Consider the following 13,709-nt stretch of genomic DNA (forward strand, 5'->3'; position numbering starts at 1 on the left):
CTGCCCCCTCCTCTTTTTATCCAATAACTTCTATAAGCCCCTGGTATTTAAGCCATTTTTTCTTATGTCATTTTGTTCCTTCTGTTATTAGTTTACCGACATTGACCGAAATGCACAGGATTTTTACTGAAACGGTATGCATGCTAGAATGCATTAGTCACTGCATGGGAAGACATGGTGGAAGAGATGGGCGTGTCATGCCTCTATTGAGACAACATAATTCCATTAGCAATTTCCAAATTGAGATCTCTGAGATTATAATAGGTGCTTTACAAACATGACAAAGAGATGCTAGCAATATTTTCCTCTATAGTGTATTTTAAATATGAGAAGGGAAAAAAACCTTATTCATATTTCTAAAGCTAGGCTTATTCCATAATGTTTATCCTTTTCAGAAATGGTTCCATTCTTGATAAATTCCAAGATGTGGCCTGTAAAATCACCCAATGCACTAACTTGTTACTTTTGTTCATTGATGTATCAGAAGCATTAACAACTAACTGGCAATCCATGTCGAAAATGAAAAGTAAAATCCAGTGCTTTTCAAAGTATAATAGAAACAGAAAAAATAAAATTTGGACTATTTCATTGTGAAGATGATATAACCAGCTTTGTTTCTAAAGAAAAAAAAAACTATATAAGATGAAACCTTAAGATGATTTGAGAAGTACCCAAAATGTACAGTTCTAATTTTCCCATCTGCTACAAAATTGCTATAGAAAATGGAATTTTTATGTTATGCTGCAACGATAATAAAATACATTTGCACATATATACACACATATATATTATATATGCATATACACACATGCACATACATATGATGCTGTATCTGATAGAACATTAACATTAGTCTGATATGTGATAGAGACATAGAATGATGTTCTCATTTTGAGTTATTTTTTTTAAACTGAGTATTATAAACAAAAATGCCAAATGAAAGATATTTCTCTTTATCTTCATTGCTTTGTATTTTTTATTCTTAATCATATAGCTTTTATTTTTCTGTTTCATTCATTTGTAAAGTATAAATCATTAATAAAATGAAATTGTTTATTATATGTATGAATGTATGCATAATACCATTTTATTTCAAATTCGATTGATATGTTCATTATACCTCATGACTTGTTGATGTTTGGGTACCTATCTTAATTTTTAAATTGTTCCATAATTACTTTTTGGAAACTTTGATCTAAGCAGCCAAAGCATTTCTTTTCTAATCCTATAGCAAATGTCAGTAAAAAATATTTAACTTTATTAAAGAGCTATACTGGATGGCATCTACTATTTTCAATAGGAACTCAAAATGTCTCTTATTAAAACCACCAAGCAACGTAAGTAGGATCTGATTGCCATAACAATCTTGATATTTTAAAGCATCAATTACTTAGTTTAGGGTTAGTCCTAGACATACTAGTTTTTATATCATATTTACTTTATATTAAACTCCCTTCCAATCTATTATTAACAGAAGAAAAATAAATAAATGAACTGTCCCAGAAAATAAATTATATTTCAAACCTCAATGGTTAATCAACCATGGTATCTCTATTTGGGAAATGATTACATTTGTACACAGTTTAAACAGTATTGTTAGAAGTTCATGTCTTTTCAAATATGTGTGTGTGTGTGTGTGTGTGTGTGTGTGTGTGTGTGTGTATTATCTGTTAAGACCAGTGACCTGAAGGGAAAGAAAGAAACTTGGCATTTACAGCTCTTTTAGAATCTTGTCCACTTCTTACTAGAATGTGATTTTGGACTGGTCAGTTAACCCTTCTGAGCCTCAAGCTCCATACTGTAAATGGAGTATTTTGTTTACTTTTCAGGGCTCTTCTCTTACAATAACATAGAGTTTGCTTGGCTCATTGTTGGCAGTCAGTTAATGAAGTTGATTATAATAGTGGCTTCTGTGATTTCTTATTCCCTGGGCTAGTTTTGGGATAAAGCTGTAATGCCTGAATAATATCTTGGAGTTCTTACTGCTATTCTTGTTTCTCTAGTATAAAATTTAAGCTTATATTAGTAAAGCATATTATTGAAGCCTTTGGCATTGATTGTTGACCGTACTAGAACAGCCAACTGTCCTAGTTTGCTCAGGACTGAGGGGATTCCCAGGATGCAAAGCTTTCAGTGCTAAAACTGGGAAAGTTTCAGACATACCAGAGGGCTTGGTCACTCTATACTGACCATCTAAGTTTCATCTTCCTTGTCCTTAACTATATTGTAGCCAGAAACCACACTTCCTAGCGCCTTTGTATCTAAGTTGGTTCATGTGACTAGTTCTAGCCAATGGAATGATGTGTGCATTTCTGAGCCAGAAAGTTAAGTATTCAATGTACCTTCCCAGTGCTCTTTCCTTTTTATCACTGGCAGGTAACAACAGACACGGTGATCTTAAAGCCCCAAGATCACTGATCCACAAAATAGAGACAGTCCACAGTCCTGAATTACTGTGTGGAAGAGGGTTTTACAAACCTCATCAAACTGTGAAGTGAGAAATGAACTTCATTGTGTTTTAGTATATAAGCTGCCAAAGCGAGCACTGACCTTAGTTGTATTAAATCTTCGAGATTTTGGAGTCTTTGTTTCCTCAGTTAGCGTACCTTAATTAGAAGATATAACTTACGGTTATTAAATAATATTGGAGGTGAATGTCATTTGTCACTTGTTCTTGCCACAAGAGATGGCACATACAGGAGATACAGAAGGGTCATTCTTCACTAATAACACGCTGTTCTAAGTTAAGCCACCCTAGCAACTTCAAATTATCCATGAGTTTATTTACTGCTCTCAATAAGCTTAACAGGCTGGCAGTATCATTTCCTCCATTTTAGACGATTAAAATAGGACTTAGAGTCATCACTTATTTTCCTCTCACTAACACAAAGGTAAATACCAAACCTAAGAATAAACTCACTACTTCTCATACCAAACTCCAGGCTTTTCCATTAAACTGTTTCCTTTACATATTCTATAATGGTATATATACTATATATATATATACCATGTATATATATGTGTGTGTGTATTATCTGTTTTATATATATATATATGTTTTATATATATATATACAAGCATAAATAAACACACACACACTGCAAAGCAATGACTACAGTGAGAACATGTACATATTCGTCTTCTTTCATTATGTCTTTACAAACCGATTTCAGATAATTAGATGTAATGTCTTTCTTTTTTAATTTGTCCACCTTCTAAAATTCTCTGTGGCATCACAACTTGCTAATTGCCTGCTCCTTCAGATGCTTTAAATTTTAGGTATATCATTTTTAAAAATTATTTCTTTGAATGCTCCATCCCACTCTTTGGTGGGTCTCATTTATTGCCCCATCCTCATGATAGATAAAATCGTTGAGCTTGCCTCTTCACTCTATATTGCCCTTCCACTCACGTGTCTTACCTATTTATATTGCTAATTACACTAATTTTACCTGTGTTCAAAACTGTAGTGTTTGGCTCTAGTTCCAAGTTTTTCTTGAAATACAGATTGACAGGTGTTTACTTGTGTTTAAAAAGTGCAAAGGAGGGTATACCAAATACTGCATCTGTTGGGCTAAAATTCAACTTCATCATTACATGGTATAAGCCAGCTTCTCTCCTTATTTCCCTCTTTTCCAATTATCCCAATTGTTTAGACATATTTGGAATGTGTGTGTGTGTGTGTGTGTGTATGCTTTTCTTTGCATATTAAAAAAACATATTTATTCATGTAATTAGTGTCTCCACATATTTCTCACTTCAGCCTCCTTCTTCCCATTCTCACTGGGAACATGCTAAGTTAAGCCCTCATTGTACTATGCTTATAGCATAGGAGCAATTCTGCTCTGCTGACAGTTACTTTATATCCTTCTGGACTTTTCTTTGCCTAATGAATTTTCACCTATCTTTTCCTATTATAATTCATTCAGATATATGCTCTAGATTAATCTAAGCACATATCTGCTCCTGCTTCTCTTGTTTGAAATTTATCTCTATTCCCTCCCAAATTAAGTATTAACTTCTCAAACTCGTGTTTAAAATCATTCATAATACTCTCAGAGATGCCTTTGTTTTGTGTGTGTGTGTTTAAGATTTTATTTATTTATTTGAGAGAGAGAGAGAGAGAGCAAGCACAAGTGGAGGGAGGGGAAGAGAGAGAGGGAGGAGCAGAGTCCCCGCTGAGCAGGGAGCCCAACGTGTGGCTCATCCCAGGACCCTGAGATCATGAGCTGAGCTGAAGGCAGATGCTTAACCAACAGAGCCACCAGGGTGCCCCTCACAGATGCCTTTGTAATCATATCATATCTACTTGGTAAGTTTCAGTCAAGCAAGACAATTGTGCATTCCCCAAATACCCTCTAGACCTCCCCACTCCTGCTGGGTCTACACTCTCCACCTGGGAAACTCCATTTTAGTTCATTCCTTTGGAAACCTTAATCATCCTTTAAGACCTAGCTCGAAGGAGCTTTAATGCATATTTTTTTTCCCTCTCCTTGCTAAAGGCCATTTGAAAACCTTCTTCCTTGAACTCACAAAGCACTTTCTTTGCACTTACTTCCCTTACAATGTATGTTACTTCAATCAGATAATAGAATCTTCCCTGGAATTTGTTTTTCCCTAAGAAATTAAATGTTTCTTGTGGACAGGCATTATAATAATCATCTTTGTATTCCTCAAGTGCTTAGCATAATATCTTACTCTCGAAAAAAAGTTCATTTATACAGAAGAGCCTTCAAGGTAAGATACTATTTTAGAAATAATTGAAATGCCAAAGTGTCTAAATATATATATGCTTGAGAGTATATATGGGGCTGATTGGGATGCGGTTAAAACTTGCGTGGAGTTAAATAATGATGAAGCAAATTCATTCTGAGGAAGTATCATATGATGGTTAGTAAGTTTTTAGCCAGTGAAAAAATAAGGAAATAAAATTTTAGTAAATTATAACTTGTCCATTTAATTTACAACAGCCCCATGGATTTTCAATGCATAGTTCAACCATAGAAACTGCCAAATATTTTTTCTAGTTTAAGTAAGATGATATAAAGCTACATAAAATTACATCTCTCTCCTCTCTCTCTATATATGCACATATATAGTATAATATAAAAATGTAATACGCTGATAAAAGACTTTTAAAAATAAAGGAAGTATTATATTATCAAACTATAAAACTTTCTCTATGAAAAATCGCAGAAGCTGATTTTGTGTTTCTAAGAAGTAAACATAAAAAGAAATAGAACATGCTAAGCACGCTCTAAAATGCCTCCGAGTGATTCCCACTGTCTAGAATTCACATCTTTGTATAGACATCCAGATTGTACCAGAGTTGTTCTGGGTGACTGGTAGCACATAGCTGAGGTGATAGTATGTCATTTCCTGCATTAACTTACAAAGACAATGACTCCCATCTCACGCATTCTCATTCATTCTTGCCCTCTTGCCCTGGGAGAAGCAAGCTGCTATGTTGTAAGCAGTCCTGAGCAAAGTCTTCATGACTAGGAATTGAAGCTTCCAGCCAAACACCAGTGAGGATCTTAGGCCTATGAGCCTGCTGTCAACCATGGGAATAAGCTTGGAAGCACCACTTGAGCTTTGAGATGATGGCAGCGACTGCAACCCTGTGAGTCCCTGAGCCAAAACCAGCCAACAAACCTGCTCCCAGACCACTGAACCTCAAAAACAGTGTAAGAAAGTAATTATTTGGTGATACTTTGTTATGCAGCAATAAATAACTACAGAGAATACATAGATACTAGAAACTTTGCCATTAAGCCTATTTATAATGAAAGCAATAATGTATATTTTAAAAAGGATTTTGTTGACTACACATTTAATTTACTACCTTAATGAAATAACCTCAAAATAAACATTTACATGATAAGAATTTAGTTTTTACTTAATAAAAGCAATTACGACCCCTTACTTCTACAGATCTGACTTCTTGGCTCTCATAAAGCGTAACAATTGTGGGTTATGTTTCTTTTCCCTTAAAATAAAATGTCTGGGGGGCACCCGGGTGGCTCAGTTGCTTGGGCATCAGCCTTCAGCTCAGGTCATGATCCTAGAGTCCTGGAGTCCTGGATCCTGCCCTTCCTTGGGCTCTCAGCTCAGTGGGGAGTCCACTTTTCACGCTCCCTCTGCTCCTCCCCCTGCTCATGTTCTCTCTCTTGCTCACTCTTTCTCTCAAATAAATAAAACCTTAAAAATAAATAAATAATTTTTAAAAATAATTAAATAAAATGAAGCGTTTTGAGGCTGCGTCTGGCTCCCAGTCTCACAGTCTACGCAGCACACTGAGCTCCACAGAGACGGTGCCAGGCAACGGAGAGCCCAACGTGCACTGGGCGACTCTGTGCCTCACTGAGGAAAATAATTAAACGTGGGCAACGGAGATGCTAAGAAGCCAAGAGGCAAAATGTCCGCATATGCACCGTTTGTGCAAACTTGCTGAGAGAAGCACAGGAAGCACCCAGATGCTTCGGAGAACTTCGAGTGTTCTAAGGAGTGCTCCGGAAGCTGGAAGACCGTGTCTGCGGAAAGAAAGGAAAACCTGAAGATGTGGCAAAGGCGGACAAGGCCCATTGTGGAAGAGAAATGGAAACTTACATCCCCCCCTAAAGGGGAAACAAAAAAGAAGCTCAAGGATCCCAATGCACCCAATAGGCCTCCTTCAGTTTTTTCTTGTTTAGTTCTGAGTATCGCCCCCAAACCAAAGGGGAACATCTCGGCCTATCCATTGGCGATGTTGCAAAGAAACCGGGAGAGACGTGGAGGACCCCGTGCCGGTGACAAGCAGCAGCAGGAAAAGAAGGCTGCCAGGCCGAAGGAAAACTAGAAGGTCATTGCCCCCGCCGCGCTGAGGAAAGCCTGATGCGGCATAGGAGGGAGTCGTGTCGGCTGAAAACCGCAAGAGAAAGAGGGAAGAGCAGGAAGACAAGGAAGATGAAGAGGATGAAGACAGAAGATGAAGAAGATGATGTATAGGTTGGTTCTCGCGCAGTTTTTGTTCTCTTGTCTATAAAGCACGTAACCCCCCTGTACACAGCTCACTCCTTTTAAAGAAAAGACACGTAAGCTGTTTAAGATTTGTTTTTAAACCGTACAGCGTCATTTTTGCGTAGTTAACACACTACGGGATGTGTGTTTGGAGAGCCCTGGCCTGCGGGTATTTTCCGTAGCCACGAACCTTGCGGGACAGTGTGGGGGTGGTACGTCCGCATGGAAATGTAAAGCAGGCTCTGTGCACAGCGCAAATTAGCGGTATGTTTTTGCATCTTCACTTGTCTCTGATGCAGTTTACACAAAATAATTGTTGTTCTGGTACCTGAATATCAGTCTGTAGTTGCAAAAAAAAAAAAAAAAAGTTGCAGCTGTTTTATTAACATTCTGAATGCTTCTAAGTAAATACAATTTTTCTATTAGTAAAAACAAATAAATAAAATAAAATAAAATAAAATAAAATAAAATAAAATAAAATGTTTTAAGGATTTGGTTCTATTTACTCTAGTGTTTCTCAAAATAAGGATTCCAGGTAAGTTTCAATGTCTAGGTGAAGATCAGAAATACAGAATTTTCAACAGCTCTTTGGGCATAACAGGAGTGAGCCACAGGTCATACAAAAAAGATAAAATAGATTCTTCTTTCCAGATTCCTTTCTTGTGTTTTCTTGAACTCAGTTTCTAGATTTGCTACAGGCCAACGAAAGACTGTGGGTTTTTCTTCTCCATGATTCTATGAATCTTATTATTATTTTTTTCTTCCCAGTACTGTTACAGGAATCCTCTCACAGTGGGTCAGTTCATAGAATTTTTTGAAGTCATTTATTAATAAATTTTATATAAGTTAATATTATGATATATCCATCACTATGCCAAGGATTTATCTTTAAAAATGCTTAGAAAGTTTAAAAGCACTTTTAATAGAATTTTAATCTTCAAAATTTTATACTTTGCTAGTAAAATACCAATGGAAAACAGAACAAATGTATATTATATAACAAAGAAATGAATCTTGGTACATTTTTTTTCTCCTGCAGCAATGCAGATAATTGGCTCCATCAATCTAAATGAGGCTATAATACTCGGATTTTATTAATAAGGTCAATATCAGATGATTTACAATTTGTATAATATAAAAATAAAGTTTAATGGAATTCATTATATATAATATTTCATTTTTATAAATATAGAATATCTTCTTTAAAAGAAAGACAAACTTTTTGTATTATTTTTATACCTTATGTAGCTGCATATAAAACGTCTGAATGGCTGTATATTTTCTTATCACTGAAAGTGAAAATCAAGTGAATCCTTTAAATATTGTAAACGATTTCATGTGACCACCCAATATATTTTAAATAAACATGAATCTCTTGCATGTTGTAAAGAATATATTATAAAGATATATATAATACACATACATATATTTAAACTCCACATATGCTATTTTGTATTATAGAAAATGAAAATACAGGCAGTTGAAAAAATTAATGATAAACGTTTTAGAAATAAATGTTAGGCCATATTAGGGAAAATAAAGCCTTTTGCAAGGAGTTAAACACAGTATAAAGAAACTGGAGGGGCGTCTGGGTGGCACAGGGGGGCACCTGGGTGGCACAGCGGTTAAGCATCTGCCTTCGGCTCAGGGCGTGATCCTGGCGTTGTGGGATCGAGCCCCACATCAGGCTCCTCCGCTATGAGCCAGCTTCTTCCTCTCCCACTCCCCCTGCTTGTGTTCCCTCTCTCGCTGGCTGTCTCTATCTCTGTCGAATAAATAAATAAAAAATCTTAAAAAAAAAAAAAAAAGAAACCAGAAAAGCCTTCACATATACTACGGGAAAAATACCATTAATGTTGGAGCTCAAGTACTCATTAACCACCATCATTTCTGAAAGTTGACTGTAACAAAGACAGATGTAACAATGTTTTGCTGCTCTGCATCCAAACTACCCATAATTAAGTCATGGCTGAAAAATGATTTTTTATATTTCTTCCTTTAAAAGATAAAGAGAAACATACTCTTTGCCATTATATCTCAATGGCTAAGCTCTTCTCTTTAGTAGACTTTAAATCAAGAGTCTAATCAATAATTTAATCTTTTATAGTTGAATAGACTTTACATGTAAACAGTATTTCTGCTCAAAACAAGAATGTGTCAGGCTTCTATATGTTTAAAATTCTCTATGCTCCTCCTCTGATAGTTAGAAGATGGCTAAATTCTACCTAATCTTTGGAAAACAAACATGATGTTTATTTTTGTTTGTTTTTTATATATCTTACTTCTAAAATAAATTACTATATTCTGTATTCTATAACACGCTACATGGAATTCATATGTTCATTATATTTTTAAGTTATACAGTTATTTCTGATTCTATATGTAATTTCACACTCAAGAAGCTTAATCTCATTCCATAATTAATTCTGAAGTTTGTGCAATAAAAATTCTCCATTAAAATCCTGTCTATAAGCAAACCATAGCTGGACACCTTACCTCAATAAATTAAAAATATACTATTTGAGTAAAAAGTCTTGCTAAATGGTGCAAGGAACAAAGACACACACACACACACACACACACACACCCCTTATGGACTACAAAGATAGCTAAATCAAGTAGATTGGTAGCTATGCTGCAGGTCAGAATTACAAGTGCCAAAAATGTCATAAACAGAGTGATTTTGGAAAATCGAAGAAGAAAAATGTTTCAGGAAGCTTACAAGAAAATCCTCAATATTTTTGCAACGTCCATTGTAATATGAATTAGCTAGTACATTTAAAAAGAAAAGAAATTATCAACTATCTAAGACACATATGATGGTCTTTAAATACCTGCCAGAGGAAAGGGGAAACAAAGACAGGTCAAAGTCAACCTTAAGCAAGGAGAGTTTAAGATATATAAAGATATTATTCTTTTTATTCTCAAGGCAAATTTAATGTCAAGAATTGATAGAGTTCTAAGTGCTTGGAATCAGGAGGTACATTATTTCACTTCACCTTCAGTGTCAGTAATAGAATCGTGGAATATTAGAGGTAGAAGTACTCTTAGCCCTAAACATAATTCTAGGTGGCTTAAGTTATTCTGTTCATTTTATAGTGCTGGTACCTGTGTATAATAAAATACAGAAATTTGGTATTCCTGTATTATACATTCTACTTACTATATCAAACATCCTGTTAGTTTTCAATTTTCTTAGGTTAATTTAACCTCATTTTTGTGCTATCTTCATACCATATTCTTTTTATGAGGGGTGGTACATTTAGAACTCTAATGTGGTAATATATTGGGATGCTGGGTTGTTTTAATACAAGTCTACTCATTATTCAACTTTCACTAACACCTAAAAATCTTTAGTGATGTTTACATTTTAAAGAGGGATTTCAGGGCACCTGCATGGTGTAGTCAGTTAGCGTCCAACTTTTGGTTTCGGCTCACGTCATGATTTCTGGGTCATGAGATCAAGCCCCGCAGGGAGCTCTGTGCTCAGCATGGAGTCTGCTTAAGACTATCTCTCCCTCTCCTTCTGTCCCACCCCCACCCTCAAATAAATAAATAAATTTAAAGTGTCTGTAAAAAATAATAAAAAATAAAGGGGGTTTTTAATTATTTTCTTCAAAATCCCTGTTGGGATACCCTCTTTACCAACGTGATGAGGGGTTTTCATAAAAAAAAATGTTACTCTCAATTAGTTTTCTTTTGTTAAGGGTCAACAGCTCACCCCATGACTCTTTGGTGGTAAAAATAATGAATACAGTATCTTTTTATATTGTTGATCTGATAATGAATTTTATATCTTCAAAACTAAAATAAGATATTACCAAGGCATGAGAATTGGTATTTAAATAGGTGACTCGTATTAAGGAGTGCACTTGTGATGAGCACTGGGTGTTGTATGTAAGTTCAAGTGTATGCCTGAAATGAATATATTATATATAAATTAGCTGGAATTTGAATAAAGACTAAAAAAAAAAAAGAAAAAAATGAAATAAATGAAGGGATTGGAATCAATGTCATCTGGCCCTGTCTTATTTTACACATGAAGATCAGAGAGGTTAAGTGAATTACCCAAAGCTACACATTTAGGTAGTTATAATTCTGAAATTAGAACCCAGGATTTCTGACTTCTCTTGAGCTGTAACTTCAGTAGGTCCAGCATTCAGATAAAATCTCTCCTCCACTCAGATCCCATCACTCACAGGTAATTCTTGTATATTGTTCTCTACTAATCTTTTGAAGCCACCTGATCTCTAGGTGTCTGAGTCAGCAGGGAGGGATTAAAAATATCAGATTAGAGAAACCCTAGGAGCCCTATATACTGGAAGAAATGTCAAACCTTGGCAGAGAAAGTTTAGTCTCACTTATTCCCAACCCCTCTGAGTGAGCTACAATCTGAGATTAAGCCCTGACTTAAAATGTTCCTGATATCTAGGTTGGTTCAATCACAGATACACTAGAAACGATAAACAAGCAATGAAAACTAGAACTATGGGCATCCCAACTACGAATTTTACTAACTTTATATAATCTTTTCCCTTAATCTCAATATACTAACTTCCTTGCTCTTTTTCCTGCTACCCTTTCTCTAAAATGCAGAATAAAATCATCATTGTTTCTACCTCATTCAGGCTTATCTCTATTCTACAAGTACAGAGATGGAAAACAACGCGCCTAAGCCTACTTTTCTTGGCATCTTCAAAAAAAAAAAAAAGACATATGTTCAAGGACGTGACATTTTCTGTATATTTAAAAAATATGCTTTAATCATCTCTAATTCCTTATGCTTCTGTTTTCAACTCCTGAAGTCAATTAATTATTGTTTCTTTTGTTATTATGTATGTCCTTTTTTTTCCCTTTGATTTCTACATCTGTCTCTTCTCTGCCCCTACTTCTCCACAGTTTTTCTTCTCATTGATATAATGAAAAAATCCACCTTCAAGACTTCCCAATGACGTTTAAAACCTTGTCAAGCACTAATACTCCGAGAGTAAGTAGGCCTAGTATGCAGCTGATCTCGAAGCATCCTTTCAATTAGAACTAAGATGGAAGTTAAATGTAAAATATAAGGTAATTCAACATCCAACTGAAAATTGAAAGAGTGTATTGCCAACAAATGAGACCATATCTGACTGGGAATAAAGTGGATGTACTCTTCTTTCACATTTGCATTTTCAAAATAAAATAAAAACAAAATGCACCTTTTCATAATACATGTAAGAAGTAATAGAAAAATTCACACATGAATACTTATAGCTAGGAATTAGCTAAGAGGTCTCTTATTGCATTACATCATTTGAAAACGAACAGAAGTAAACTCGAGTCGGTGTCATCTGCAAACTTAATCTGTGTACACCAATGGCAGGGTCTTGGGTACCTGAACCAGCTGATCTCAGAAGCATGGATTCTTCCCAGGTTCAGTCCTTTCAGACAGCTACATGGAAATATTTATCTGTTCTGAAATCTCCTGGACTATCCAACCCTACTTCCAAATTCCCAGAAATTCTGCATTTCCATTATCTCCTTTGACAAAGCCAGCTAGACCGTGACGGCTGCTAGGTCCTTCTGTTTCCAGTTCTTACCAGAAGTGTTTTCCTAACACAGAACTGTCATTTTACTCCCTTGATGTTAACATCATTGATGGCTAGTCAATAAACGCCACATTCATTAGGATTCCATATGAGACTCTAACAATATTGCCAGCCTCACCTCTAGGCACATGTGCTATGCTCTATTGCCAGATTTAAGAACTTTACGGTCTTTTGGGGGTCTGTGTTCAAGACTTCTCACTTGCTACTCTCTGTTCTCTAGCTAGTTAATTTCCACACATTATTTTTGTATGCAATTAAAATGTCACATTCTATGTAAAGCATTCCCTCAGAGAAATTTAAGCTCTACATCCTTTGAACCCCTCTATTCTAGTACTATCACATTTAAGTTTAATAATTTCCTTATATTTCCCTATTTTCCACCAGATCAGTGGTTGGTTGATAAATTTTGGATACTGGCCCATATGTGGCCTTCTGTTTTGGTAAATGAAGTTTTATATTATCATAGTCATACTCATTTGTTTACATATTGTCTATGGATGCTTTTGTGCAACAGTGGCAGTATTGAGTAGTTGCCACAGAAAATATAAAATATAATACAACCCCAAAATATTCACTATCTGTCCCTGTTCAGGAAAAGCTTACTGGGCTCTGCACTAGAGCTGGACATTCTTAAATAAGATATACTGGGCCACATTCATCTTTCTGTATCCATAAGCTTGCAAACTACTTGAGTAGGGGATAAAAATACTTGTTAAATGAATGGATTTATCTTGACCTTCTTTCATATTTCTTTGTATTTTACTTATGCTTCTCTCACTTACAGAAGATGTACTGTCACAAAGAAATTGAATGATTCTAGTACTCTAATATATAGCCAGCACTAATTATAGGTACTGTAAATATGCAGAAAGAATGGATTTGATTAAACTTTCAAATCTAAGCAGCATATTATTGGACACTAATTGGCAGATGGAAAATACTTTAAGGGATATTTGTTGCAAGGATGTGTGATGGCCAAGATGAAGTAAAAGAAATAAGGCTGCTAATTTCAGAAACACAGCAGGACAGGCATATTTAAACAAAGTAGACAAATTAAAATAGTGGCATGGCTGACTTCCTTTTTGTACTTTATCTTTTTAGTATTTTTATTATTATAATAGG

General features: G+C 35.3%; 1 protein-coding gene and 1 pseudogene across 2 annotated transcripts in view; one reads left to right on the forward strand and one right to left on the reverse strand.

Moving 5' to 3' along the window:
• The window catches only part of CADM2 (cell adhesion molecule 2), a 1,025,914-nt gene that overhangs the window by 965,227 nt on the left and 46,978 nt on the right, over positions 1-13,709 (reverse strand). The window lies entirely within an intron of this gene.
• On the forward strand, positions 6,380-6,987 carry LOC123784236 (high mobility group protein B1 pseudogene; annotated as a pseudogene).

Source organism: Ursus americanus, chromosome 4, assembly GCF_024610735.1.
Source record: "Ursus americanus isolate L20-20 chromosome 4, mUrsAme1.1.p, whole genome shotgun sequence".
Classification (NCBI taxonomy): Eukaryota; Metazoa; Chordata; class Mammalia; order Carnivora; family Ursidae; genus Ursus; species Ursus americanus.